This window comes from Crinia signifera, chromosome 6 (assembly GCF_055691185.1).
Source record: "Crinia signifera chromosome 6, ASM5569118v1, whole genome shotgun sequence".
NCBI classification, from domain to species: domain Eukaryota; kingdom Metazoa; phylum Chordata; class Amphibia; order Anura; family Myobatrachidae; genus Crinia; species Crinia signifera.
The window spans coordinates 26,516,519-26,541,836 of NC_139222.1; the positions used below are offsets into that span (position 1 = coordinate 26,516,519).

Sequence of the window (25,318 nt, forward strand, 5' to 3'; positions counted from 1 at the left end):
TACAGGCATGCCCCTCCCCTCAGGGCAATGAGGTGGGATTATAACTAAAGATAACGCAGATAACAAGTATAGGCGTCTAACTTTGCACTTTATATGTCACGCATTTGAGTCCTGAAGAAAAGGCATGAAAGCCTTGAAACGTCCTATTGACTATATGCAGCCGACATCTGTGATGTAAATTGTATTGGACAAGTCGATGGTGTGACGCCCGTTTTCTTTTTGTGTTCCGGATTGAAGGTCCGTTCCCTATGCTAATTTGTGGGAAGGCAACCCGGCAATTACCCATCGTCCAGAGTGCCAAACAATACATCTACTATTCCAGGGGTTCCCAAACTGTGTGCCGTGGCTCCCAGGGGTGCTGCGGGGCACTTCCGGGGGTGCCCTGGGTTCGTGGTCCAGGACAAATTCAAATTATTTATGGTCAATATATAGTGTTCATTCTAGCACTCGCCATCTTTGAAAACACAAGCAGTTCCTCTTCCCAGCCTGGGGTGTCGCTGTCTGCTGTAATACTCCTAGAACAGTGTGGTCTGTATATATTAGCACTTATATGCAAAGCAGACCTGTGCTAGAAACACCACAGCAAACAGTGACACCCCAGGCAAGGAAGAAGAACTGCATGTGTTTTCAAAGTTGGCGGGTGCTAGAATGAACACTACAATATACTAAGGAAAATGAGTGCTTGTAACTTCCAATTATAACATATGTGGATAAATAGAAGTGAATCGTTCCTGCTCACATAACTAGACCTAAGGATGACCTGTAAGCCAGCGACCATTAGGAGGCTGAACACGGGAGCGTGCACCCAACGATTTATCGTTGCAGCACAAACAAATCACTGGCAATATGGCCGCTCAGCGACCATATTGCCAGCGATATTGCACCGTGTGTACACAGCTTTAGTGCAGTCTCTGCGGAGTGTTGGGCAGGAAAACCAAGCTGATGAGGATCCAGTACGATGTGTGAGTGTTAGGGAAATGTAGATCACTAGGGGGCAGATCAGGTGAGAGATGGGGCAGTAACCTGTGAGAGCTGGGATCAGATTTGTGTGTTCTCAGTATAGGAGTAATCACTGCGCGCTCCCATAGTGATGGGATTATAGCAGCATAGAGAGACCATATGTGAGGCTGGGGTGTGCACAGGAGACAGGGATGCACTGATATGTGAGGGTGCAGGATGGAGAGGACAGGTAGCACAGTAGGAACTTGGAAGTAGGCACTGATGTTAGTAGGGGGATGTGGGAGGGCTGAGAGATGGCAGTGTGTTACTTTGTGGTGTCGGGGGTGTATCTGTAGCAGTGGTGGATGGCAGTGTATGTAAGGAGGTCAGGAGTACAAGATGGCCGCTAATGATGGTCTATCTTGCGTACACCTAAGGAGACATTGTGCTGCTTTATTGGGCCAGCCATGGCTTATACTCACATCAGTGAGGAGTGAGAAGAATAATGGGAACCACATGATGAGAGGCTGTTGCTGGGGTTTGGTGAAGCTGCGGCACTGATATATCAGTAGAGCAGGATGTGCACAATCACCCGGGAAGCTTTTGCCGGGAGGTGGGAACGTTGTTGTGTAATCACACAGAATTCTGCTGATATGAGGGTTCTTCAGCAGAGAGGTTCTAGTAATGGAGGAGACCTTGCAGGTGATAAGGTGCTGATCTGGGGGTGAGAAAAGTCTGTTCTTGAGATCAGAAATAAGTCCTAGTCTACAGAAACAGGCAGTGACCACCCCAATGTCTATAAGAGTCAGTCCATAGGGACTGTCCAAGATTGGTCGTTTGAGAGAGTAAAGTTTGAAGGCACAAGGAGAATATCAGGATCTTGTGAAGAACTTTTATAACCCCGCCTCCTTGTCTGCTTCCACACCTGGAGTGAGGTGGAGAGCACTGTGTGAGAGGGCTTCAGATGAGGCAGTGTCTGATTAGTGTGAGCCATGTTTCAGCTATAGCCAGAGGAGTAAGGTTGTTTAAGAGGAAGAAAACATAGATGGAGGCTGGTTTGTTACAGAGTCTGCATTCCATCATACACAATGAATAATCTGTAACACTATAGGAGACGGGTGATTTGTTTTATGTTTGCTGGATTCCTGTAGTATTCTGAATAAGATTTTAATGTAAGGAGAGGAGGAGGGGAACCTGGATTTGAAGATAAATCCGCAACTAATCAAACCAGAAGATAAGAGATTTCATTAGAAAAAGTAATTGTAAGATGTGTGTGTGATTTTATATATTTAATTAGGGGGAAGATCTGTGTGATATTACAGTAGAGGATATAGAGGGAGAAGAAGAGATGGCTCGGCAGTGTAAGAAGGAGGAAATCCCTACAGATATCAGCACAGGTGAGTAATAATCACACACATTTAATACACCTGGTTAATCCCTTTGGTCTGCACAACCTAGCACAGAAACACATTTCGGTACTTGTGAGTTATCTGGGCTGCCGATTTTTTGATTGTATGCCTTAAGTTAAGGCATACAATCAGATGCGATGCGATGCGATATCGCATCGCATGCGACCATCGGATGCGATGACCCGATTTTTCCATAGGAATCAATGTTAAAATGGACTGAGTCCATTTTAACATGGAATTCAATGGGAAAAAGGGGTCCTTTTCATACCCCTACTATCCAAGTGGGCATGGAGTTGGATATAAACCTGTGGCGAGCGTAGCGAGCCACCGAGCCCGAAGCGTGGCGAGCGAACGGTATTCCGTGTCCCCTCGCGGGGCTCGGTGGCTCGCTACGCTCGCCACAGGTTTATATCCAACTCCATGCCCACTTGGATAGTAGGGGTATGAAAAGGACCCCTTTTTCCCATTGAATTCCATGTTAAAATGGACTCAGTCCATTTTAACATTGATTCCTATGGAAAAATCGGGTCATCGCATCGCATCCGATGGTCGCATGCGATGCGATGCGATGTGCCCGATCCGAACTAACTCATAAGTACCCACATTTCTATTTGTTGGCAAATCTGGATCATTCTGTATATGTGGCTGGTATCTTTTAATTGTGCTAATTAACTAGCTACTCCAGGGCTTGACAAAACCCGGGGGCCAGGTCGCCATGGCGACCAGATTCTGCTTCCTGGCGACCAGATTTGCCAGGAAGCAGAACCCCCGGGCAGAGTGGTTCCCGGACGGGTCCCGGCTGCCGGGAGAGGCAGGGAGCTGGCAGCAGCGTCTCTGTAAGCAGCGGGTCCCCGTGGCTTGCTATTCTATCAGCACTCACAGCAGCCTCGGGTGCCCGTTTCAGACCCGTAAAAAGATGGTGCCACAGTGGGTTAATGTTCAATATAACAGCCAGCACGGCTGCAGCCCGGCAGAGCGGTGCAGAACTCTCCCGGCTGCCAGTGAATCAGAACAGGTCAGCAGCGCGCCTATTACACGAGCTAATCGGGAGCTTTGAAATAGGCGGGCTGCTGACCTGCTCTGATACAGCGGCAGGCAGGAGAGTTCTGCGCTGCTCTGCCGGGCTGCCGCCGTGCTGGCTGTTATATTGAACATTAACCCACTGTGGCACCATCTTTTTACGGGTCTGAAACGGGCACCCGAGGCTGCTGTGAGTGCTGATAGAATAGGATAGCAAGCCACGGGGACCCGCTGCTTACAGAGGTGCTGCTGCCAGCTCCCTGCCTCTCAAGTCCATCTCCCGTGTTTTACCGGACTGCCACTATGCTGGCTGTTGCATTGAACATTATAACCCACCACGGGGACCCGCTGCTTATGCAGAGGCTCCAGTGGCACCATAGAACAGAGGGTTTTTTTTCTCAGTCTGCCCCTGCCTGGCATCAAGCCACAAACCCATAGCAATGAACATGTAGGTAAGCAGCATTGGCATAATATGCCATGGGCATTATGGCGTGTGGTAATATATGTAATGGGCATTACGGTGTGTGGGGTATATGTAATGGGCATTATTGTGTGTGTGGTATAGTATGCAAAAGGTTTTTCAGTGTGTGGCGTGATGGGCATTGTGTAATAGGTATGTGACATGTGTAATGGGCATAATGGTGTTACTTTTTGGCGCACACTGTCACTATTTTTTTTTTCTGGCTCCTACATTTTCATCCTGGCTCCTAGATTTTCAAAAAATTTGTCAAGCCCTGAGCTACTAGATAAAGTATAATTATTCCCCTATACCTTTTACAAGCCATTGTGTAAATGCAGCCTGACGCTTGTATTTGTTCTGTGTGCAGTTCACCTGTCACATAAATAGGAAATTAGCACCCTGCCTTGAGTGTCAGGCTGCTCACCTGCAGTGACTTTCCTCATTTAGGGGGATTGACCATTCCAGCTGTTGGATATTGCTCCCTATATTACCCAGCCTGCCCTAAGCTCTGTGCTGGTTATACTGCTTGTTTCTAGCTAGTGCAGGAGATTACTCGGTCCTTCCTGACTAAAACTGTGTAAACACGGTGCAATATATTGCTCAGTGTCCAGTTCTCATCAGCGACCAGAGATGGTCGCTGATGAACAGGAGACTGCCGGGGAGCTGCAGAGGTAAACAGCTGATCAGCCACCATGAGGAGGCTGAACACGGGAGCGCGCACCTCGGCGGTTTATCGCTGCAGCACAAACAAATCACTGGCAATATGGTCGCTCAGCGACCATATTGCCAGCGGTATTGCACCATGTGTACACCGCTTTACCCTGATTCTGATCTTATCCTGACTAGCCTGTGTTACCCTGAGATATGCTAGCTTGCTATTTCCCTGCAAGTGTCTAATCCTGGGTGTTCCAGCCTATACTGGCTCTGTCAAGAGCTTCTGTTTATGTACCTGTGTTTTCACCCATTTGTCTGTAATCACATCTCTGGGGTATCTCTGTTACTGGGCCCATCTGTAGGAGATACGCAGTGACTGAGAACATGGTATATATGTGATTATCCTGGGAATACAGAGGACGGGGACATCTCTCTGGGGTATCTCTGTTACTGGGCCCATCTGTAGGAGACACGCAGTGACTGAGGACATTGTATATATGTGATTATCCTGGGAATACAGAGGACGGGGACATCTCTCTGGGGTATCTCTGTTACTGGGCCCATCTGTAGGAGACACGCAGTGACTGAGGACATGGTATATATGTGATTATCCTGGGAATACAATGTCCTCAGTCACTGCGTGTCTCCTACAGATGGGCCCAGTAACAGAGATACCGCAGAGAGATGTCCCCGTCCTCTGTATTCCCAGGATAATCACATATATACAATGTCCTCAGTCACTGCTTGTCTCCTACAGATGGGCCCAGTAACAGATACCCCAGAGAGATGTCCCCGTCCTCTGTATTCCCAGGATAATCACATATATACAATGTCCTCAGTCACTGCTTGTCTCCTACAGATGGGCCCAGTAACAGATACCCCAGAGAGATGTCCCCGTCCTCTGTATTCCCAGGATAATCACATATATACAATGTCCTCAGTCACTGCGTGTCTCCTACAGATGGGCCCAGTAACAGAGATACCCCAGAGAGATGTCCCCGTCCTCTGTATTCCCAGGATAATCACATATATACAATGTCCTCAGTCACTGCTTGTCTCCTACAGATGGGCCCAGTAACAGATACCCCAGAGAGATGTCCCCGTCCTCTGTATTCCCAGGATAATCACATATATACAATGTCCTCAGTCACTGCGTGTCTCCTACAGATGGGCCCAGTAACAGGAATACCCCAGAGAGATGTCCCCGTCCTCTGTATTCCCAGGATAATCACATATATACCATGTCCTCAGTCACTGCGTGTCTCCTACAGATGGGCCCAGTAACAGAGATACCCCAGAGAGATGTCCCCGTCCTCTGTATTCCCAGGATAATCACATATATACCATGTCCTCAGTCACTGCGTGTCTCCTACAGATGGGCCCAGTAACAGAGATACCCCAGAGAGATGTCCCCGTCCTCTGTATTCCCAGGATAATCACATATATACCATGTCCTCAGTCACTGCGTGTCTCCTACAGATGGGCCCAGTAACAGAGATACCCCAGAGAGATGTCCCCGTCCTCTGGATTCCCAGGATAATCACATATATATACCATGTCCTCAGTCACTGCGTGTCTCCTACAGATGGGCCCAGTAACAGAGATACCCCAGAGAGATGTCCCCGTCCTCTGTATTCCCAGGATAATCACATATATACCATGTCCTCAGTCACTGTGTGTCTCCTACAGATGGGCCCAGTAACAGAGATACCGCAGAGAGATGTCCCTGTCCTCTGTATTCCCAGGATAATCACATATATACCATGTCCTCAGTCACTGCGTGTCTCCTACAGATGGGCCCAGTAACAGAGATACCGCAGAGAGATGTCCCCGTCCTCTGTATTCCCAGGATAATCACATATATACAATGTCCTCAGTCACTGCTTGTCTCCTACAGATGGGCCCAGTAACAGATACCCCAGAGAGATGTCCCCGTCTTCTGTATTCCCAGGATAATCACATATATACAATGTCCTCAGTCACTGCGTGTCTCCTACAGATGGGCCCAGTAACAGAGATACCCCAGAGAGATGTCCCCGTCCTCTGTATTCCCAGGATAATCCCATATATACCATGTCCTCAGTCACTGCGTGTCTCCTACAGATGGGCCCAGTAACAGGAATACACCAGAGAGATGTCCCCGTCCTCTGTATTCCCAGGATAATCACATATATACCATGTCCTCAGTCACTGCGTGTCTCCTACAGATGGGGCCAGTAACAGAGATACCCCAGAGAGATGTCCCCGTCCTCTGTATTCCCAGGATAATCACATATATACCATGTCCTCAGTCACTGTGTGTCTCCTACAGATGGGCCCAGTAACAGAGATCCCCAGAGAGATGTCCCCGTCCTCTGTATTCCCAGGATAATCACATATATACAATGTCCTCAGTCACTGCTTGTCTCCTACAGATGGGCCCAGTAACAGATACCCCAGAGAGATGTCCCCGTCCTCTGTATTCCCAGGATAATCACATATATACAACTAGGTGATTCATCGCGCCCTACGGGCGCTCTTCACACCGTCGTAAGGGGCTGCGCCCCCTTAATTTGTGAACGTTTGTATTTGAGAAATATGGTTAGAATTGTATGAAAGATGCCCTGTATTGCAACTTAGGTGTCCGCGAATCGCGGGAGGGGGGGTCGCGGAGGGTGCCGCGAATTGCAGGAGGGGGGGTCGCGAATTGCAGGAGGGGGGGTTGTGGGGGGGTGGATGCTGCGAATCGCGGGAGGGGAGGGATTGCAGAGAATCGCGGGAGGGGGGTCGCGGGGTGGGTTGCCGAAAATCGCGGGAGGGGGGTTACGGGGGCGGGGTTGCGGCGAATCATGGTAGGGGGGGTCGCGGGGGGTGTGCCGTGAATCACGGGAGGGGGGGTCACGGGGTGGGGTGTCGAGAATCGCGGGGGGGTGTGTGTGTGCCGTGAATCGCGGGAGTGGGGGGTGGGGGGGGTGTGACGCGAATCGCCACAAGAAAAAATCAACACAGAAAGGTCAACACATGTAAATGTTGACATAAGTGTGGCACTTCATTGGTGTCCATGTTGACACATGAGAATGAATATGAAAACATTCAAAAAATGTAAAAAAACTTCAAAAACTCATGTCAACCTTTTTCATTGTCGACCATAGCCATGTCAGTGTTTTCCATGTGCAATTTAATTCTGGAGCTGCCGCGAATCACGGGGGGTGCCGCGATTTGCGGGAGGGGGGGGGGTTGCGGGGGGTGGGTGCCGCGAATCGCGGGAGAGCGGGGGTTCATGGGGGTTCCGGTGGGGGGTTGCCGCGAATTGCGGGAGGGGGGGGGGGTCGCAGGGGGGTGCCGCGAATCGCCGGAGGGGGGGTTGCGGGGGGTGTGACGCGAATCGCCACAAGAAAAAAATCAACACAGAAAGGTCAACACATGTAAATGTTGACATAAGTGTGGCACTTCATTGGTGTCCATGTCGACACATGAGAATGAAAATATTCAAAAAATGAAAAAAAAAACTTCAAAAACTCATGTCAACCTTTTTCATTGTCGACCATAGCCATGTCAGTGTTTTCCATGTGCAATTTAATTCTGGAGCTGCCGCGAATCGCGGGGGGGTGCCGCGAATTGCGGGAGGGGGGGTCGCGGGGGTGGGTGCCGCAAATCGCGGGAGGGGGGGTTACGGGGCGGGGTTGCGGCGAATCATGGGAGGGGGGGTCGCGGGGGTGTGCCGTGAATCACGGGAGGGGGGGTCACGGGGTGGGGTGCCGAGAATCGCGGGGGAGGTGTGTGTGTGTGTGCCGTGAATCGCGGGGAGTGGGGGTGGGGGGTGTGACGCAAATCGCCACAAGAAAAAAATCAACACAGAAAGGTCAACACATGTAAATGTTGACATAGGTGTGGCACTTCATTGGTGTCCATGTCGACACATGAGAATGAATATGAAAATATTCAAAAAATGAAAAAAAAAAAACTTCAAAAACTCATGTCAACCTTTTTCATTGTCGACCATAGCCATGTCAGTGTTTTGCATGTGCAATTTAATTCTGGAGCTGCCGCGAATCACGGGGGGTGCCGCGAATTGCGGGAGGGGGGGGTCACGGGGTTGGGTGCCGCGAATCGCGGGTGGGCGGGGTTCACAGGGGTTCCGGTGGAGGTTGCCACGAATTGCGGGAGGTGGGGGGTCACGGGGGGTGCCGCGAATCGCGGGAGGGGGGGTTGCGGGGGGGTGTGACGCGAATCGCCACAAGAAAAAATCAACACAGAAAGGTCAACACATGTAAATGTTGACATAAGTGTGCCACTTCATTGGTGTCCATGTTGACACATGACAATGAATATGAAAACATTCAAAAAATGAAATAAATCTTCAAAAACTCATGTCAACCTTTTTCATTGTCGACCATAGCCATGTCAGTGTTTTCCATGTGCAATTTAATTCTGGAGCTGCCGCGAATCACGGGGGGGGTGCCGCGAATTGCGGGAGGGGGGGTCGCGGGGGTGGGTGCCGCGAATCGCGGGAGGGTGGGGTTCACAGGGGTTCCGTGGGGGGTTGCCGCGAATTGCGGGAGGTGGGGGTCACGGGGGGTGCCGTGAATCACGGGAGGGGGGGTCACGGGGTGGGGTGCCGAGAATCGCGGGGGAGGTGTGTGTGTGTGCCGTGAATCGCGGGAGTGGGGGGGGTGTGACGCGAATCGCCACAAGAAAAAATCAACACAGAAAGGTCAACACATGTAAATGTTGACATAAGTGTGCCACTTCATTGGTGTCCATGTCGACAATGAATATGAAAAAATTAAAAAAAATTAAAAATAAATCTTCAAAAACTCATGTCAACCTTTTTCATTGTCGACCATAACCATGTCAGTGTTTTGCATGTGCCATTTTAATCCTGGGGCTGCTGCAAATTGCGGGGGGGGTGCCGCGAATCGCGGGAGGGGGGGTCGCAGGGGGGGTGCCGCCAATCGTGCAAGGGGGGTCGCGGGGGGTTCTTTTTGCCGCGAATCGCGGGAGGGAGGACGCGGGGGGGGGGGTTCCGCAAATCGGGGGGGGGGTCACGGGGGAGGGTTTGCCGCGATTCGCGGGAGGGGGGGGGGGTCGCGGGGTGGTGGTTATGCCGCGAATTGGAGGAGGGGTCGTGGGGGGGTTCTTTTTGCAGCGAATCGCGGGAGGGGGGGTCGCGGGGGTGTTTTTGCCGCGAATCACGGGAGGGGGGGGCGGGGGGGGGTTTTGTCGCAAATCGCGGGAGGGGGGCGCTCACCTGGTGGCTGTGGAGTAGCAGTGCTGGGCAACATGGGAAGTCAGTGGGTGTCTGGCACTGTCTGTGGGCTCACTGGGCTGGTTCTCTGTCACATACCTCCCAACATGACCCTCTCCAGGAGGGACACAATGCTCTGTTTCTAGACTTCCCCTTAATGTATGATTGCCATCACCTGTTTTAAACAGGTTAATTTCTCAGAAAGGTGTTCAGCACAGATGAAGGCAATCACACATTAAGAGGAAAGTCCAGGAACAGAGCGTTATAGACACAGACACCCACTTTGAGTGACAGATGTAGCCAAATATATAGGAGATGTCCTCAGTCACTGCGTGTCTCCTACAGATGGGCCCACAGGAACAGAGCGTTATAGACACAGACACCCACTTTGAGTGACAGATGTAGCCAAATATATAGGAGATGTCCTCAGTCACTGCGTGTCTCCTACAGATGGGCCCAGTAACAGAGATACCCCAGAGAGATGTCCCCGTCCTCTGTATTCCCAGGATAATCACATATATACAATGTCCTCAGTCACTGCGTGTCTCCTACAGATGGGCCCAGTAACAGAGATACCCCAGAGAGATGTCCCCGTCCTCCGTATTCCCAGGATAATCACATATATACCATGTCCTCAGTCACTGTGTGTCTCCTACAGATGGGGCCAGTAACAGAGATCCCCAGAGAGATGCCCACGTCCTCTGTATTCCCAGGATAATCACGTATATATAATGTCCTCAGTCACTGCGTGTCTCCTACAGATGGGCCCAGTAACAGAGATACCCCAGAGAGATGTCCCCGTCCTCTGTATTCCCAGGATAATCACATATATACAATGTCCTCAGTCACTGTGTGTCTCCTACAGATGGGCCCAGTAACAGAGATACCCCAGAGAGATGTCCCCGTCCTCTGTATTCCCAGGATAATCACATATATACCATGTCCTCAGTCTCTGTGTCTCCTACAGATGGGCCCAGTAACAGAGATACCCCAGAGAGATATCCCCGTCCTCCGTATTCCCAGGATAATCACATATATACCATGTCCTCAGTCACTGTGTGTCTCCTACAGATGGGCCCAGTAACAGAGATACCCCAGAGAGATGTCCCCGTCCTCTGTATTCCCAGCACTGTACAGAGGAGACTCGCATGACCCCACAGGAGGATCAGGTAGGTGGGATATACCATAGTGAGTTTTCACTACATGATCTGTAGAGAAGCTGTGTGTGTCTCATATACTAATATATTATTGTTCTTATTTAGGGTGGAGGCCTGACTGATATTAAGGTAGAAAATACAGAGGGAGAAGAAGAGATGGATGTGATTGATATTAAGGTGGAAGATATATATTGGGAAATAGAGACGGATGTGAGGGGGGATCAGCAGTGTAAGAAGGAGGAAATCCCTACAGATTACAACACAGGTGAGTAATAATGACTTTTTAGAGATTCTCCTTGTTCTGTCACTACAGCAGCCTCTTATCCTGCACCCTCCTCTGTAACTACAGCGGCCTCTTATCCCGCACCCTCCTCTGTCACTGCATCGGCCTCTTATCCCGCATCCTCCTCTGTCACTGCATCGGCCTCTTATCCCGCACCCTCCTCTGTCACTGCTGCCGCCTCTTATCCCGCACCCTCCAATGTCACTGCAGCCGCCTCTTATCCCGCACCCTCCTCTGTCACTGCAGCCGCCTCTTATCCCGCACCCTCCTCTGTCACTGCAGCCGCCTCTTATCCCGCACCCTCCTCTGTCACTGCAGCCGCCTCTTATCCCGCACCCTCCTCTGTCACTGCAGCCGCCTCTTATCCCGCACCCTCCTCTGTCACTACAGCCGCCTCTTATCCCGCACCCTCCTCTGTCACTGCAGCCGCCTCTTATCCCGCACCCTCCTCTGTCACTGCAGTAGACTCTTATCCCGCACCCTCCTCTGTCACTGCAGCCGCCTCTTATCCCGCACCCTCCTCTGTCACTACAGCATAATAAGGGGAATGTATCTGTACACTGGGGGAGTGAGGAACCATCAGCCCCTATTATTGTCCTTCTCCTCCGCACATTAGTTCATTGTCTGATACCAGCTTAGAGGTCTGACCAATCCCCCCATTTTATCCAGTAACTCCCCATCGTCATCGATAGAGCACCCCCTGCGTTACAAAATAGCTCCCCCCAATCTCTGTCCTCTTACCATAATCATCATTGTCTATTTATAGGGTGCCACAGATCCTGTGCTGCCGGGCGGTCATCATACAGATATAATATCCCTGGTTACAGTATGTATAGGGTGCCACTGATTCTGTGCTGCTGGGCGGTCATCGTACAGATATAATATCCCTGGTTACAGTATGTATAGGGTGCCACAGATTCTGTGTTGCCGGGAGGTTATCATACAGATATAATATCCCTGGTTACAGTATGTATAGGGTGCCACAGGTTCTGTGCTGCCGGGCGGTCATCATACAGATATAATATCCCTGGTTACTGTATGTATAGGGGGCCACAGATTCTGTGCTGCTGGGCGGTCATCATACAGATATAGTATCCCTGGTTACAGTATGTATAGGGGGCCACAGATCCTGTGCTGCTGGGCGGTCATCATACAGATATAATATCCCTGGTTACAGTATGTATAGGGAGCCACAGATTCTGTGCTGCTGTGCGGTCATCATACAGATATAATATCCCTGGTTACAGTATGTATAGGGTGCCACAGATTCTGTGCTGCTGGGCTGTCATCATACAGATATAATATCCCTGGTTACAGTATGTATAGGGAGCCACAGATTCTGTGCTGCCGGGCGGTCATCATACAGATATAATATCCCTGGTTACAGTATGTATAGGGTGCCACAGATTCTGTGCCGCTGGGCAGTCATCATAAAGATATAATATCCCAGGTTACAGTATGTATAGGGTGCCACAGATTCTGTGCTGCCGGGCGGTCATCATACAGATATAATATCCCTGGTTACAGTATGTATAGGGTGACACAGATTCTGTGCTGCTGGGCGGTCATCATACAGATATAATATCCCTGGTTACAGTATGTATAGGGTGCCACAGATTCTGTGCTGCCGGGCGGTCATCATACAGATATAATATCCCTGGTTACAGTATGTATAGGGTGCCACAGATTCTGTGCTGCTGGGCGGTCATCATACAGATATAATAGCCCTGGTTACAGTATGTATAGGGTGCCACATATTCTGTGCTGCTGGGCGGTCATCATACAGATATAATATCCCCGGTTACAGTATGTATAGGGTGCCACAGATTCTGTGCTGCTGGGCGGTCATCATACAGATATAATATCCCCGGTTACAGTATGTATAGGGTGCCACAGATTCTGTGCTGCTGGGCGGTCATCATACAGATATAATATCCCTGGTTACAGTATGTATAGGGTGCCACAGATTCTGTGCTTACTGGGCGGTCATCATACAGATATAATATCCCCAGTTACAGTATGTATAGGGTGCCACAGATTCCGTGCTGCTGGGCGGTCATCATACAGATATATTATCCATGGTTACAGTATGTATAGGGTGCCGCAGATTCTGTGCTGCTGGGCGGTCATCATACAGATATAATATCCCTGGTTACAGTATGTATAGGGTGCCGCAGATTCTGTGCTGCTGGGCGGTCATCATACAGATATAATATCCCCGGTTACAGTATGTATAGGGTGCCACAGATTCTGTGCTGCTGGGCGGTCATCATACAGATATAATATCCCTGGTTACAGTATGTATAGGGGGCCACAGATTCTGTGCTGCTGGGCGGTCATTATACAGATATAATATCCCCGGTTACAGTATGAATAGGGAGCCACAGATTCTGTGCTGCTGGGTGGTCATCATACAGATATAATATCCCTGGTTACAGTATGTATAGGGTGCCACAGATTCTGTGCTGCCGGGCGGTCATCATACAGATATAATATCCCTCATTACAGTATGTATAGGGTGCCACAGATTCTGTGCTGCCGGGCGGTCATCATACAGATATAATATCCATGGTTACAGTATGTATAGGGTGCCACAGATTCTGTGCTGCTGGGCGGTCATTATACAGATATAATATCTCTGGTTACAGTATGTATAGGGTGCCGCAGATTCTGTGCCGCTGGGCGGTCATCATACAGATATAATATCCCTGGTTACAGTATGTATAGGGTGCCGCAGATTCTGTGCCGCTGGGCGGTCATCATACAGATATAATATCCCTGGTTACAGTATGTATAGGGGGCCACAGATGCTGTGCTGCCGGGCGGTCATCATACAGATATAATATCCCTGGTTACTGTATGTATAGGGTGCCACAGATTCTGTGCTGCCGGGCGGTCATCATACAGATATAATATCCCCGGTTACAGTGTGTATAGGGTGCCACAGAATCTGTGCTGCTGGGCGGTCATCATACAGATATAATATCCCTGGTTACAGTGTGTATAGGGTGCCACAGAATCTGTGCTGCTGGGCGGTCATCATACAGATATAATATCCCTGGTTACAGTATGTATAGGGTGCCACAGATTCTGTGCTGCCGGGCGGTCATCATACAGATATAATATCCCTGGTTACAGTATGTATAGGGGGCCACAGATGCTGTGCTGCCGGGCGGTCATCATACAGATATAATATCCCTGGTTACAGTATGTATAGGGTGCCACAGATTGTGCTGCTGGGCGGTCATCATACAGATATAATATCCCTGGTTACAGTATGTATAGGGTGCCACAGGTTCTGTGCTGCCGGGCGGTCATCATACAGATATAATATCCCTGATTACAGTATGTATAGGGTGCCACAGATCCTGTGCTGCTGGGCGGTCATCATACAGATATATCCCTGGTTACAGTATGTATAGGGGGCCACAGATTCTGTGCGGCTGGGCGGTCATCATACAGATATAATATCCCTGGTTACAGTATGTATAGGGTACCACAGATTCTGTGCCGCTGGGCGGTCATCATACAGATATAATATCCCTGGTTACAGTATGTATAGGGTGCCACAGATTCTGTGCTGCCGGGCGGTCATCATACAGATATAATATCCCTGGTTACAGTATGTATAGGGGGCCACAGATCCTGTGCTGCTGGGCGGTCATCATACAGATATAATATCCCTGGTTACAGTATGTATAGGGTACCACAGATTCTGTGCCGCTGGGCGGTCATCATACAGATATAATATCCCTGGTTACAGTATGTATAGGGGGCCACAGATTCTGTGCTGCTGGGTGGTCATCATACAGATATAATATCCCCGGTTACAGTATGTATAGGGTGCCACAGATTCTGTGCTGCCGGGCGGTCATCATACAGATATAATATCCCTGGTTACAGTATGTTTAGGGGGCCACAGATTCTGTGCTGCTGGGCGGTTATCATACAGATATAATATCCCTGGTTACAGTATGTATAGGGTACCACAGATTCTGTGCCGCTGGGCGGTCATCATACAGATATAATATCCCTGGTTACAGTATGTATAGGGGGCCACAGATTCTGTGCTGCTGGGTGGTCATCATACAGATATAATATCCCCGGTTACAGTATGTATAGGGTGCCACAGATTCTGTGCTGCCGGGCGGTCATCATACAGATATAATATCCCTGGATACAATAAGTATAAATATAACCATAATTTAGCATATACGTGAATACAGATTTGCAGTGTAACAATGTAACAGACAAGAGAGAGGCAATGTGGTTGGCTACTATGTAGGCTAATGGACTGTTGGCCTTACCAGGGACTCGCACAACGGGAAAAATGAAGCATGGGGCGCTCAAAGGTACACAGGAGATAAAAATGTAACACATACATAGTGTTCACTCTAGGATGGAGACTGGGCAGGGGGGCGGACCGGGCCACAGCTGGGGGCGGTCCCGGGCCGCCGGCGTCATGAAATGGGCGTGCCCGGGCCGCCGGCGTCATGAAATGGGCGTGCCCGGGCTGCCGGGCGTCATGAAATGGGCGTTCCCGGGCCGCCGACGTCATCAAAGTGGCGTGCCCGGGCCGCCGGCGTCATCAAAGGGGGTGGGACTGGCCCCTCCGAAGCCACTATGCTGCCGCGGAAGCGCCGGGCATTGCCGTCTACGGCGACGCTGGGCTTCCCCGTGAGGCTGTTTTAGCGGGGCGCTGCGAGAGGGACAGGGTGCATTTTGCCCTTTAAAATCGGGCAGGGCGCAGCGCCCCGCTAAAACAGCCTAGCGGGAACACTACATACACATAATACAATACGTATAATAAAAACACACAAAGTTGATACATAAATCACCTTAAATTTCTTATAATCAAAGAATAGATTTCTTGATCCTTTTGAATAGGTTAGTCCAGGGCTGGGCAATTGCGGCCCTCCAGATGTTGAGGAACTACACATCCCAGGATGCTTTGCATTAGTTTTGCTATGTGGCCATGCTGAAACATGCTGGGATGTGTAGTTGCTCAACATCTGGAGGGCCGCAATTGCCCAGCCCTGGGTTAGTCAGTACGAGGGCTGGTTTTTGTGTGCGCAACCCAACCTCAGCTGTAATCACTGGCACGTTACTTCAATCCATCCAATAGGTGCATATAGGTATTTTTACGGCCAGACTGGTATAAGGCAACAATGTCTCTGTTCATAGTTCTTAAATAGACAGTTCTGTTACCTCAAAATGATCTGGATACCTGCTCCGATATCAGCAACCGTGTCCTTGCTTGTAGGAGAATGAGCAACTCCTGCAGCATTAGACGATCACACAGAGTCAGTGCAGCGAGCAGGCTGTATATTGGAGTGCCGGCACTTGCTCCGGGAAGGCGCCCATCTCTCCCGGCTGTGTCTGTATTGCAGTGCGCCCACTCTCCCCGGATCTCCAGTCTCCTGCGCGCAGCTGTTACAAGCGTGCCTCGGCGCCCTGGCGCTCTGCCACCGCGCCAGCAGCGCTGCTGTGGTTAGGCGCTGGGAGGAGAACGTACACTCGGGTGGGGGAGAGCACAGATTGACAGGTGACACTTGGAGACTGGGGCGTGTTATACTGTAGGTAATGGGATTAGGTCAGAACCAGATGGGCCGTACAATACTAGGGGAGAGCTAGAATCAGGTCAGAGAACAGCCAGAGGTCACACCGGGAAGTCACTGAGAGTAGTATAATAGCAGTAAGCAAAGACTTGTCAGATAGAGCAGAACACAGGGACTAACAGCGGGACTATTACAGAATGGACGCCGTAGTACAGGAGGTAAGCCTAAACCTCTGCCACTGGGTAGTGCCTAGAGAGGACCTATTATAGGGAGTGAATCTAATGTGTCACCACAGAGCACCGCACATCTCCCTGCTGCCACCAGGGAAGGAGCCATAGCCGCCTATACTGGCACTAGGAGGAGGAGGCACTGGTCATCACCATGGTCACTAGGCAGATGGAAGACAGAAGGATGAGATGGTTGCCAGAGTAGAGGACTGGCACCTGTCATACACAGTAACGCAGGCGCCCAGGGAGAGCCAGCACCACCAGACCCAGTAACAAGGAGTTGGGCCTCAGCTTGCTGACTTAGTAACCAGAAGTGGTCAGGGCTTTGTGGATCTATGTACGTAAGACCCAGGATTTGCACTGGATGGATGACCTGCTGGGTCTGCAGGATAACAGCAGGAGAGGCTGGTTAGCCTTTGATCAGCATTATCAGGTGGATCACTGTTACCAGGATTACCTTGTAGCAAGTCTGCCTGTTCCTGATCCTGTTGGGGCACCAAGAGACTGGTGTGTGCAGCTAGGATGGTGTGGCACGGAGCCTCTGCTAAGCTGGGGTGCTGGGCTGTCACCTGCTCCTCAGTGCAGCTCTTACCCAATGTTACCAGTCTGGGTACCCCAGAGATGCCAGCTTGCCCTTAGGACCAGCTTTGGGCATCCCTTATGCCTTCCCTTTATGCTCTTTGTTTCTGTTCTGTGATATTACTGTTCTCCTTGTTAGCACTGTTGTTCTCATTCCTGAATAGTGTTTAATCCCCTCTCCACTTACCGACATAAATCCCATTTCTCCTTCGTCCACTAGGTGTCACTGGAGTTACACTGGGGAATAGAAGGCGACCACAGGGAGCATGGGCACTTTAAATCTACACCCCTACTTTCCCTTTAGTATGTGGTAGTGTGTAGACCTCTCTGTGTGTCTTATAATTGTCTATTATGGCAGGGGGAAGCTCCAAGGGAATTGCTTGCAAAACGCGGAATTCCAAATTTACACCTTCCTCTGCAGGGATGTTATACTGTGATAAATGCACTGTAAATGCCCCTGTGTCACAAGCCCCAGCAGACCCTCATTTCTGGGCCACACAGCTTACAGACGTCATGTCACGCTTACAGATGGGGCAAGCCTTATGCTTGCTGGCGAATCGCCAGCAGCATGCCGCTGGCGATCCGCCAGCAACACGGCGCGCCATCTGACTGAGACGCGCGTGCGTCCCCCACGCACGTGCGTCTCAGTATCCGGGCGGCCGGCGGGCGAGGCGGACGCAATACTGTCCGCCTCCCGCTCGAGGGGGGCTGGGGGGACCCGAGGCGGCTGTGGGGGGGTGCGGGCGCCCGGTGTGGGCACCGGGCGCCCGTCGGAAGGGGACGGCAGCACCGTCGGAAGGGGACGCGCGCGCACCTCGTGCGCGCGCGTCCCCTTCCGACACACAGATGGCGCCGGAACAGGGAATGGCGAATGGCGTCGCCATCGCCATCCCCTGGAAAGATGAGCCCGGCCCCATCTGTATCTTCTGAGCTCTCAGTCTCCGAAAGATAGAGACCTCTAGAAACCAGCAGAGTGATTTAGCCTCTGCGGTACAATCTGAGACTCGCCTTTCCTCCTCATGGCTCCTTTTGCAAAGGAAGAGGGCCTCTCCACTACACACGGACTCCCCTGACTCTGACGACATGCCAGAATTAGAAAAAGGGTGAATTTGCACCCCCGGAGGAAGTGCAGGATGGGCAAGATGTTGAAGATGTGATTGCCCAACCCTCTCAGGGGATTGAGGACCTAATTGACATGGTCAAAGTCCCCTGTAATGTGACAGAGGGAGTAGACACTCCTAGCCGACCATCCCTTTTCGTCAAAAAGCAAAAACAGTCATCCAACTTCCCCACTGCGGAGGAATTAGATGACCATGTAAACGAGGCCTGGAAACATCCAGACAAACGTTTTCAAACCCCTCACAGGTTTTTCCAAAATTATCCCTTACTGCCTGAAGGCAGAAAGAAAGTAGAAATACCCCCTGCGGTGGATTCATGTTGTGGCTGTCAAAAAAGACAGTCCTTCCAGTTCCTGGTGCCACCACCCTCAAGGACTTCTCTGACTGCAAGTTGGAGTTAACCTTGAAAAATATTTATTCAGCTGCTGGGGTATTACAGCGTCCGGCGCAAGTCGGATGCTGGGTTAATAAGGCCATAGGTGTGTGGGCCTCACAAATCTCATCTGAGATACGTGAGGGCTCAGACCCTGCTACTGTCATGCAGCTGTCAGAACAGATTCAAGAGGCCTCCACTTTTCTGATGGAGGCTTCCTCTGTCATTTGTATTGTTGCAGCTAGAGTTTCTGCACTATCTATTGCGGCTCGAAGAGCCCTCTGGCTACGCCAGTGGCAGGCGGACGCTGAATCAAAGCATGCAGTGGAGTCCTTGGCCTTCAATGGGGAGCTCCTGTTCGGCCCAGAGCTGGATAAATGGATATCCCAGGCGACAGGAGGCAAGTCTCACTTCCTCCCCTCTGCAGCGCCGCCGCCTTCTCGCAGGACCGCTCAGGTGCCATCCTTTCGGTCCTTTCGTCCCTCAAACAGATTTAGAGGTCGATCCAGAAGGGGTGCTCCTTCACACCGAGGTTCCAGAGGTCGCGGCAGAGGTGCCTCTGCAATTACACTGGACCCCAAGACCACCAAGCCTACAGCATAACGGTGCTCGACTGCACAACTTGATTCACGTATGGCTCCAGTCCTGTCGGGATGCCTGGGTAAGAGAAATTGTGGCCCAAGGCTACAAGATTCGTTTCAGTCTGTCTCCCCCAAACAGGTTTTTTAAGACAGGGCTACCAGTTCCTCCAGAGAAGGGGCAACCTTTATTGGCAGCCATTGCCAAACTACGAGACGCAGGAGTGGTGGTTCCGGTTCCTATAGAACAGCGTACCCAGGGCTACTACTCCAGTCTTTTTCTCATGCCAAAGCCAGATGGCTCGGTACGACCCATCCTCAATTTAAAGGATCTAAACCCGTATTTGCTTGTGTTCAGATTCAAGATGGAATCCCTGCAGTCGGTGATTCAGGAGTTGGAACAGAGAGAGTTCCTGGTATCTATCGATATCAAGGACGCGTACCTACACATCCCCATCTGGCCCCCTCACCAAGCATTCCTTTGGTTTGTGGTGCGATACAGTATGGCCGGTTCCACTCTCAGCTGTTTCAGCTGTCGCTTCTTCCTCAGTGGTGACTCTTTCCCCTCGAGCTCGTCTGTCCTTGCTTTGGTGGTCAACACCACCAACCTCCAGCAAGGAAAGAGATTTGCAATCTGAGATTGGACTCCTCACCATGGATGCCAGCCTCCGGGGTTGGGGAGCAGTCACCTTGGAACACCAGTTCCAGGGGTTATTTACACGACAGGAGAGTCTCCTCTCGATCAACGTTCTGGAGCTAAGAGCTGTCTATTACGCTCTTCTCCAGGCAAAATGACTCCTTCAAGGCAAGGCCATTTGCGTCCAGTCCGACAACTCCACGGCCGTGGCGTATATCAACAAGCAGTACGGCACCCGCAGTTGCGCAGCCATGAAGGAGTTCAGCAGGATCCTGCTCTGGGCACAGACTCACGCTCTGGCCCTGTCGGCCATTTTCATACCAGGAGTAAAAAACTGGGAGGCTGACTTTCTCAGTCGGCAGGAAGTACATCAGGGAGAAGGGTGCTTACACCCTCAGATTTTTCAGAGGTTGATCCATCGGTGGGGCTGCCCTCAGGTGGACCTTTCAACTCTCCAGGTTCTTCGCTCGAATGAGAGACCCACAAGCAGAAGGGTTGGATGTGCTGGTCGCTCCGTGGCCCTTCCAGTATGTATACCTCTTTCCACCTTCCCGTTGATACCTCGAGTTCTTCAACGCATCCGGAGAAAAGATGTCACGGCTCTATTGATAGCACCAGACTGGCCACGTCGGTCTTGGTACACCAATCTCACAGCACTGCTGATAGACGAGTCGTGGCCCCTGCCTCTTCAGGTCGACCACCTCAGCCAGGGACCCTTCCCTGATTTAGGTCATCTTCATTTGACGGCGTGGCTGCTGAAAAGTCCATCCTGAGGCATCTGGTATCCCTAGAGCAGTGATACCTACTATGCTATGTGCTACAAAAAGGTCACCTCAGCACACTATCACCGCATTTGGTGTTCTTATGTGGTTTGGTGTGAGAGGCGTGGAGTTTCCACATCCTTTTTCAAAAAGGCGAGACTCCTCCTTTTTCTTCAGGAAGGTTTGAATTCGGGGCTGAGGCTGAATACCCTGAAGGTACAGGTCTTGGATCTCTCCATCTTTTTCCAAAGAAAACTGGCCTTCCTTCCTGAGGTGCAGACCCTTTTCCAGGGGTTGGTACGTTTACAACCACCCATTCGCCCTCCAACGTCTCCCTGGGATCTTGACTTGGTCCTCCAGTACTTACAAACATCAGTGTTTGAGCCCTTGGAGGAAGTGGACCTTCGCTATCTCATGTAGAAGGTGGCCCTTTTACTGGCATCTGCCAGACGGGTCTTGGAACTGGGGGCTCTTTCTTGTCGTTCCCCATTCCTTCAGTTTCATTTTGACAGAGCTGAGCTCCGTACTAGTCTGGCTTTCCTACAAAAGTTAGTATCTGCCTTTCACTCGAACCAGCCCATTGTAGTTCCAGCATTCACAGAAGACTCGCCAGAGGCAAGATCACTGGATGTTGTTGGGGCTCTGCGCATCTATGTATCTCGCACAGTCCCCATTAGGAAGTCTGACTCTCTATTTGTCATCTACAACCCATTATGTCGACCCATATTTGTCACCTACGACCCATTATTATCTTTGAAGCAAATGCTTTCTAGGTGGATTCGGCTGACCATCCGTCAGGCCTATGTCACCTCTTCTCGGACTCCTCCTGCTTGCATCACGGCGCATTCAACCAGATCGGTGGGTCTCTCTTGGACGGCTGCCCGAGGGGTCTCCCTCCAGCAACTCTGCCAAGCTGCTACCTGGTCGGGCAGTAGAACCATTGTTAGGTTCTACAGGTTTGATACCTTTGCGGCTCCTGCTTCAGTGTTTGGCCGCATGGTATTACGGGGTTCTCGGCGCTCACCCACTCGGGTTGCCAGCTCTGGCACATCCCCAGTGTAACTCCAGGGGATTTTGTACTTACCGTAAATCCTTTTCTCCGAGTCCGCAGGTGTCACTGGACGCCCACCTCAGCGCTGTTCTCTACCTGGCCCTAGGGCAGGTTTATTTCAGGTTTCTTCCTTGGAGTTTTCCCTGTTACGGTTTATTACTGTTTGTTTTCATGTTACATGGTCTGTTGCCTCTGTATGTGTTTGGTTGCAGTGTGTTTCTCACTGTTTCTTGTCTATCTTACATTTCTTCTTTACTTATGTATTGAATGATGTCTATGTGGTGTTTAACCTCCCCTTCGGAAGTGTGTTTTATCTTCCTGCTCCCTTCTGGGCACAATCTTTAGGACTGCCTGGGAGGGGAAGTAGAAGGGGAGGAGTTGGCCACACTAAGTTTATATTTAAAGTGCCCATGCTCCCTGTGGGCACCTTCTATTCCCCAGTGTAACTCCAGGGACACCTGTGGACTTGGAGAAATGGATTTACAGTAAGTACAAAATGCCTCTTTTTTAATACATGCTATTTAGAACTGTAGGAAAGTATTTATAACGGAATAACTTGTACTCACTGATAGTATGAAATGGGTGAGGGGAAAGGGGAAGAGCGATATCTCTATATCTGTATGTTATTTCCAGCAGATGGACACAGAAGCAGGAATACCTCGGAGGGACGTCTTATTCTGTCTCCAGATTATAAAACAGAAAATAACATCACACAGGATTCTCCAGAAGACGCCTCCATTACCCTAAATATACAGCCAGTGCTTCACAGTGCAGATACATCACCTGATACTTCTAATCCTGAGGACTGTTCTCCTGGTAACTCAGATACTGCTACACATAGAGCAGCTCATACAGGGGCTGACATATTTACCGGTTCTGAATTTGGTAAATGTTTTATAAATCAGTCCTTTTTTATTAGACGTCGGAGAACTCACTCAGTTAAGCAGCCATTTCCATGTTCTGAGTGTGAGAAATCTTTTATAAGTAAATCAGATCTCTTTAAACATGTGAGAACTCACACAGGTGAGAAGCCATTTCCGTGTTCTGAGTGTGGGAAATGTTTTAACCAGAAGTCACATCTTGTCCTACATGAGAGAACTCACACAGGTGTAAAGCCATTTCCGTGTTCTGAGTGTGGGAAATCTTTTACTCAGAAATCAACGCTTGCTACACATGAGAGAACTCACACAGGTGAGAAGCCATTTACATGTTCTGAGTGTGGCAAATCTTTTAACCAGAAGTCGCATCTTGTCATTCATGAGACAACTCACACAGGTGAGAAGTTTCCATGTTCTGAGTGTGGGAAATCTTTTAACCAGAAGTCATATCTTGTCCTTCATAAGAGAACGCACACAGGTGAGAAGCCATTTCCATGTTCTGAGTGAGGGAAATGTTTTACTAGCAAATCAACTCTTGCTTCACATCCGAGAACTCACACAGGTGAGAAGCCATTTACATGTTCTGAGTGAGGGAAATGTTTTACTAGCAAATCAGCTCTTGCTTCATATGAGCGGACTCACACAGAAATCCGCTCAGTCCAGACCAAATAGGATTTATTTATAGCAGGCATTTGGTTATTAATGTCAGGAAGGTCCTGGCATCGGTACAACATCTTGAGTGAATGGGTGGCCCCGGTGACCATGTAGTGGTTTCGATGGACCCTGAGAAGGCATTTGACCTGGTCACCTGGGACCACCTGTTCGACACTCCCCCTCGATTAGGTTTCCGAGGCCTTTGTCCTATTCATATGGAATCTATATGAAGAACCATTGACCCAAGTATCGTGTAATGGCCATAATTCTTCTCCCTTTGCGATCCAGAAAGGCATCAGATAGGGGTGTCCCTTATCCCCTCTGCTCTTTGCCTTAGCCTTAGAACCCCTTGCCATCACCTTACGAGATAGATGCCTGTTTACCAGTATCATAATAGGATCCACTAGTTGCATACGACACAATATGGGCTATGGTTGCCTCCAATTGGGCAACGGACATCCCTCAGGTTGATTCTTCACAAGTTCTCACACGAAAGCTGTAAAAAAACTTTAAAACCTTGGGTACTCTTTACCTAGATGGGCGCCAGCGATTGAAATCGCGGGCGTCGGGGGTAAAAATCGCGGGTAAATCGCGGGTACATAAAAATCTGCTACCTGCGATGACCGTGATTTTCCCATAGGGAACAATGTTAAAAAGGCTGATTGAGCGCGATTTTCATGTAAAATGCCTCAATGCCCGCGATTTGGCCATAGGAATCAATGTTAAATGGGCCACAGAGCCCAAATAGGCACTATTAACCCTTAAAATGTCCCCCCAAATTTTTAACGCCACCCCACAATCCACGCCAACCCGAAGCGTGGCGAGCGTAGCGGTACGCGTCCTCCGACCTTTTCATGCCCTACTATCCACTAGGGCGTGGAGTGAGAATAGAATAGTGTGGCGAGCGCAGCGGATACCTTCACAGGTAAACGCGTCCCCTTGCGGGTTTCACAGGTGTCCGCGTCGCCACGGACACCTGTGAAGCCCGCGAGGGGACGCGTATAACTGTGAAGGTATCCGCGTCCCCTCGCGGGGCTCGCCGCGCTTCGGGCTCGGTGGCTCGCTGCGCTCGCCACACTATTCTATTCTCACTCCACGCCCTAGTGGATAGTAGGGCATGAAAAGGTCGGAGGACGCGTACCGCCGCCCCTTGCGGGCTCGCTGCGCTCGCCACGCTTCGGGTTGCTGTGGATCGTGGGGTGGCGTTAAAAATTTGGGGGGACATTTAAGGGTTAATTGTGCCTATTTGGGCTCTGTGGCCCATTTAACATTGATTCCTATGGCCAAATCGGGTCCATTGAGGCATTGAACAGTAAAATCGTGTCCATCGGGCCTTTTAACATTGATTCCTATGGCAAATCGGGAGCATCGCGTCGCGGGTACATTTATGGCCGGCCGCGACGCGACCGACGCGATTTCCATGTTTAACATGGGTTTCAATGGGAAATCGCGGGCATCGCGTCGCGGCCAGACATAAATGTACCCGCGATCACCACGACGGGCGCCCATCTAGGTAGAGTACCAAACCTTGCATTCAGCTGTGCTCCAGAAGGTACACTTGAAAACATTACATCAGGCTTATATCTCGCAGTCACAGAGAAAGTATTTTGTGCCTGGCTATCTGGGATTATGTTCAAAATGTAAAAGTGTGTTTTCCTCATTTTATCACAATATGTGTGATTGAGGGAGACTCCACAAATTTTGGGACAAGGTTATGGTACTTGTCAATAATATGTCTTTTTAAAGTTACACAAC

The 25,318-nt window shown here is 50.2% G+C and overlaps 1 pseudogene across 1 annotated transcript in view; it reads left to right on the forward strand.

The window, feature by feature from the left end:
- Positions 1–24,271, forward strand: part of LOC146010195 (uncharacterized) — a 35,969-nt pseudogene extending 11,698 nt beyond the window's left edge. The window contains exons 2-5 of the transcript XR_014444737.1: positions 2,237–2,336; positions 10,781–10,878; positions 10,972–11,131; positions 22,665–24,271. The product of XR_014444737.1 is annotated as an uncharacterized LOC146010195 (transcript). The remainder of the gene's footprint in view (positions 1–2,236; positions 2,337–10,780; positions 10,879–10,971; positions 11,132–22,664) is intronic.
- Positions 24,272–25,318: the final 1,047 nt, after the last annotated feature.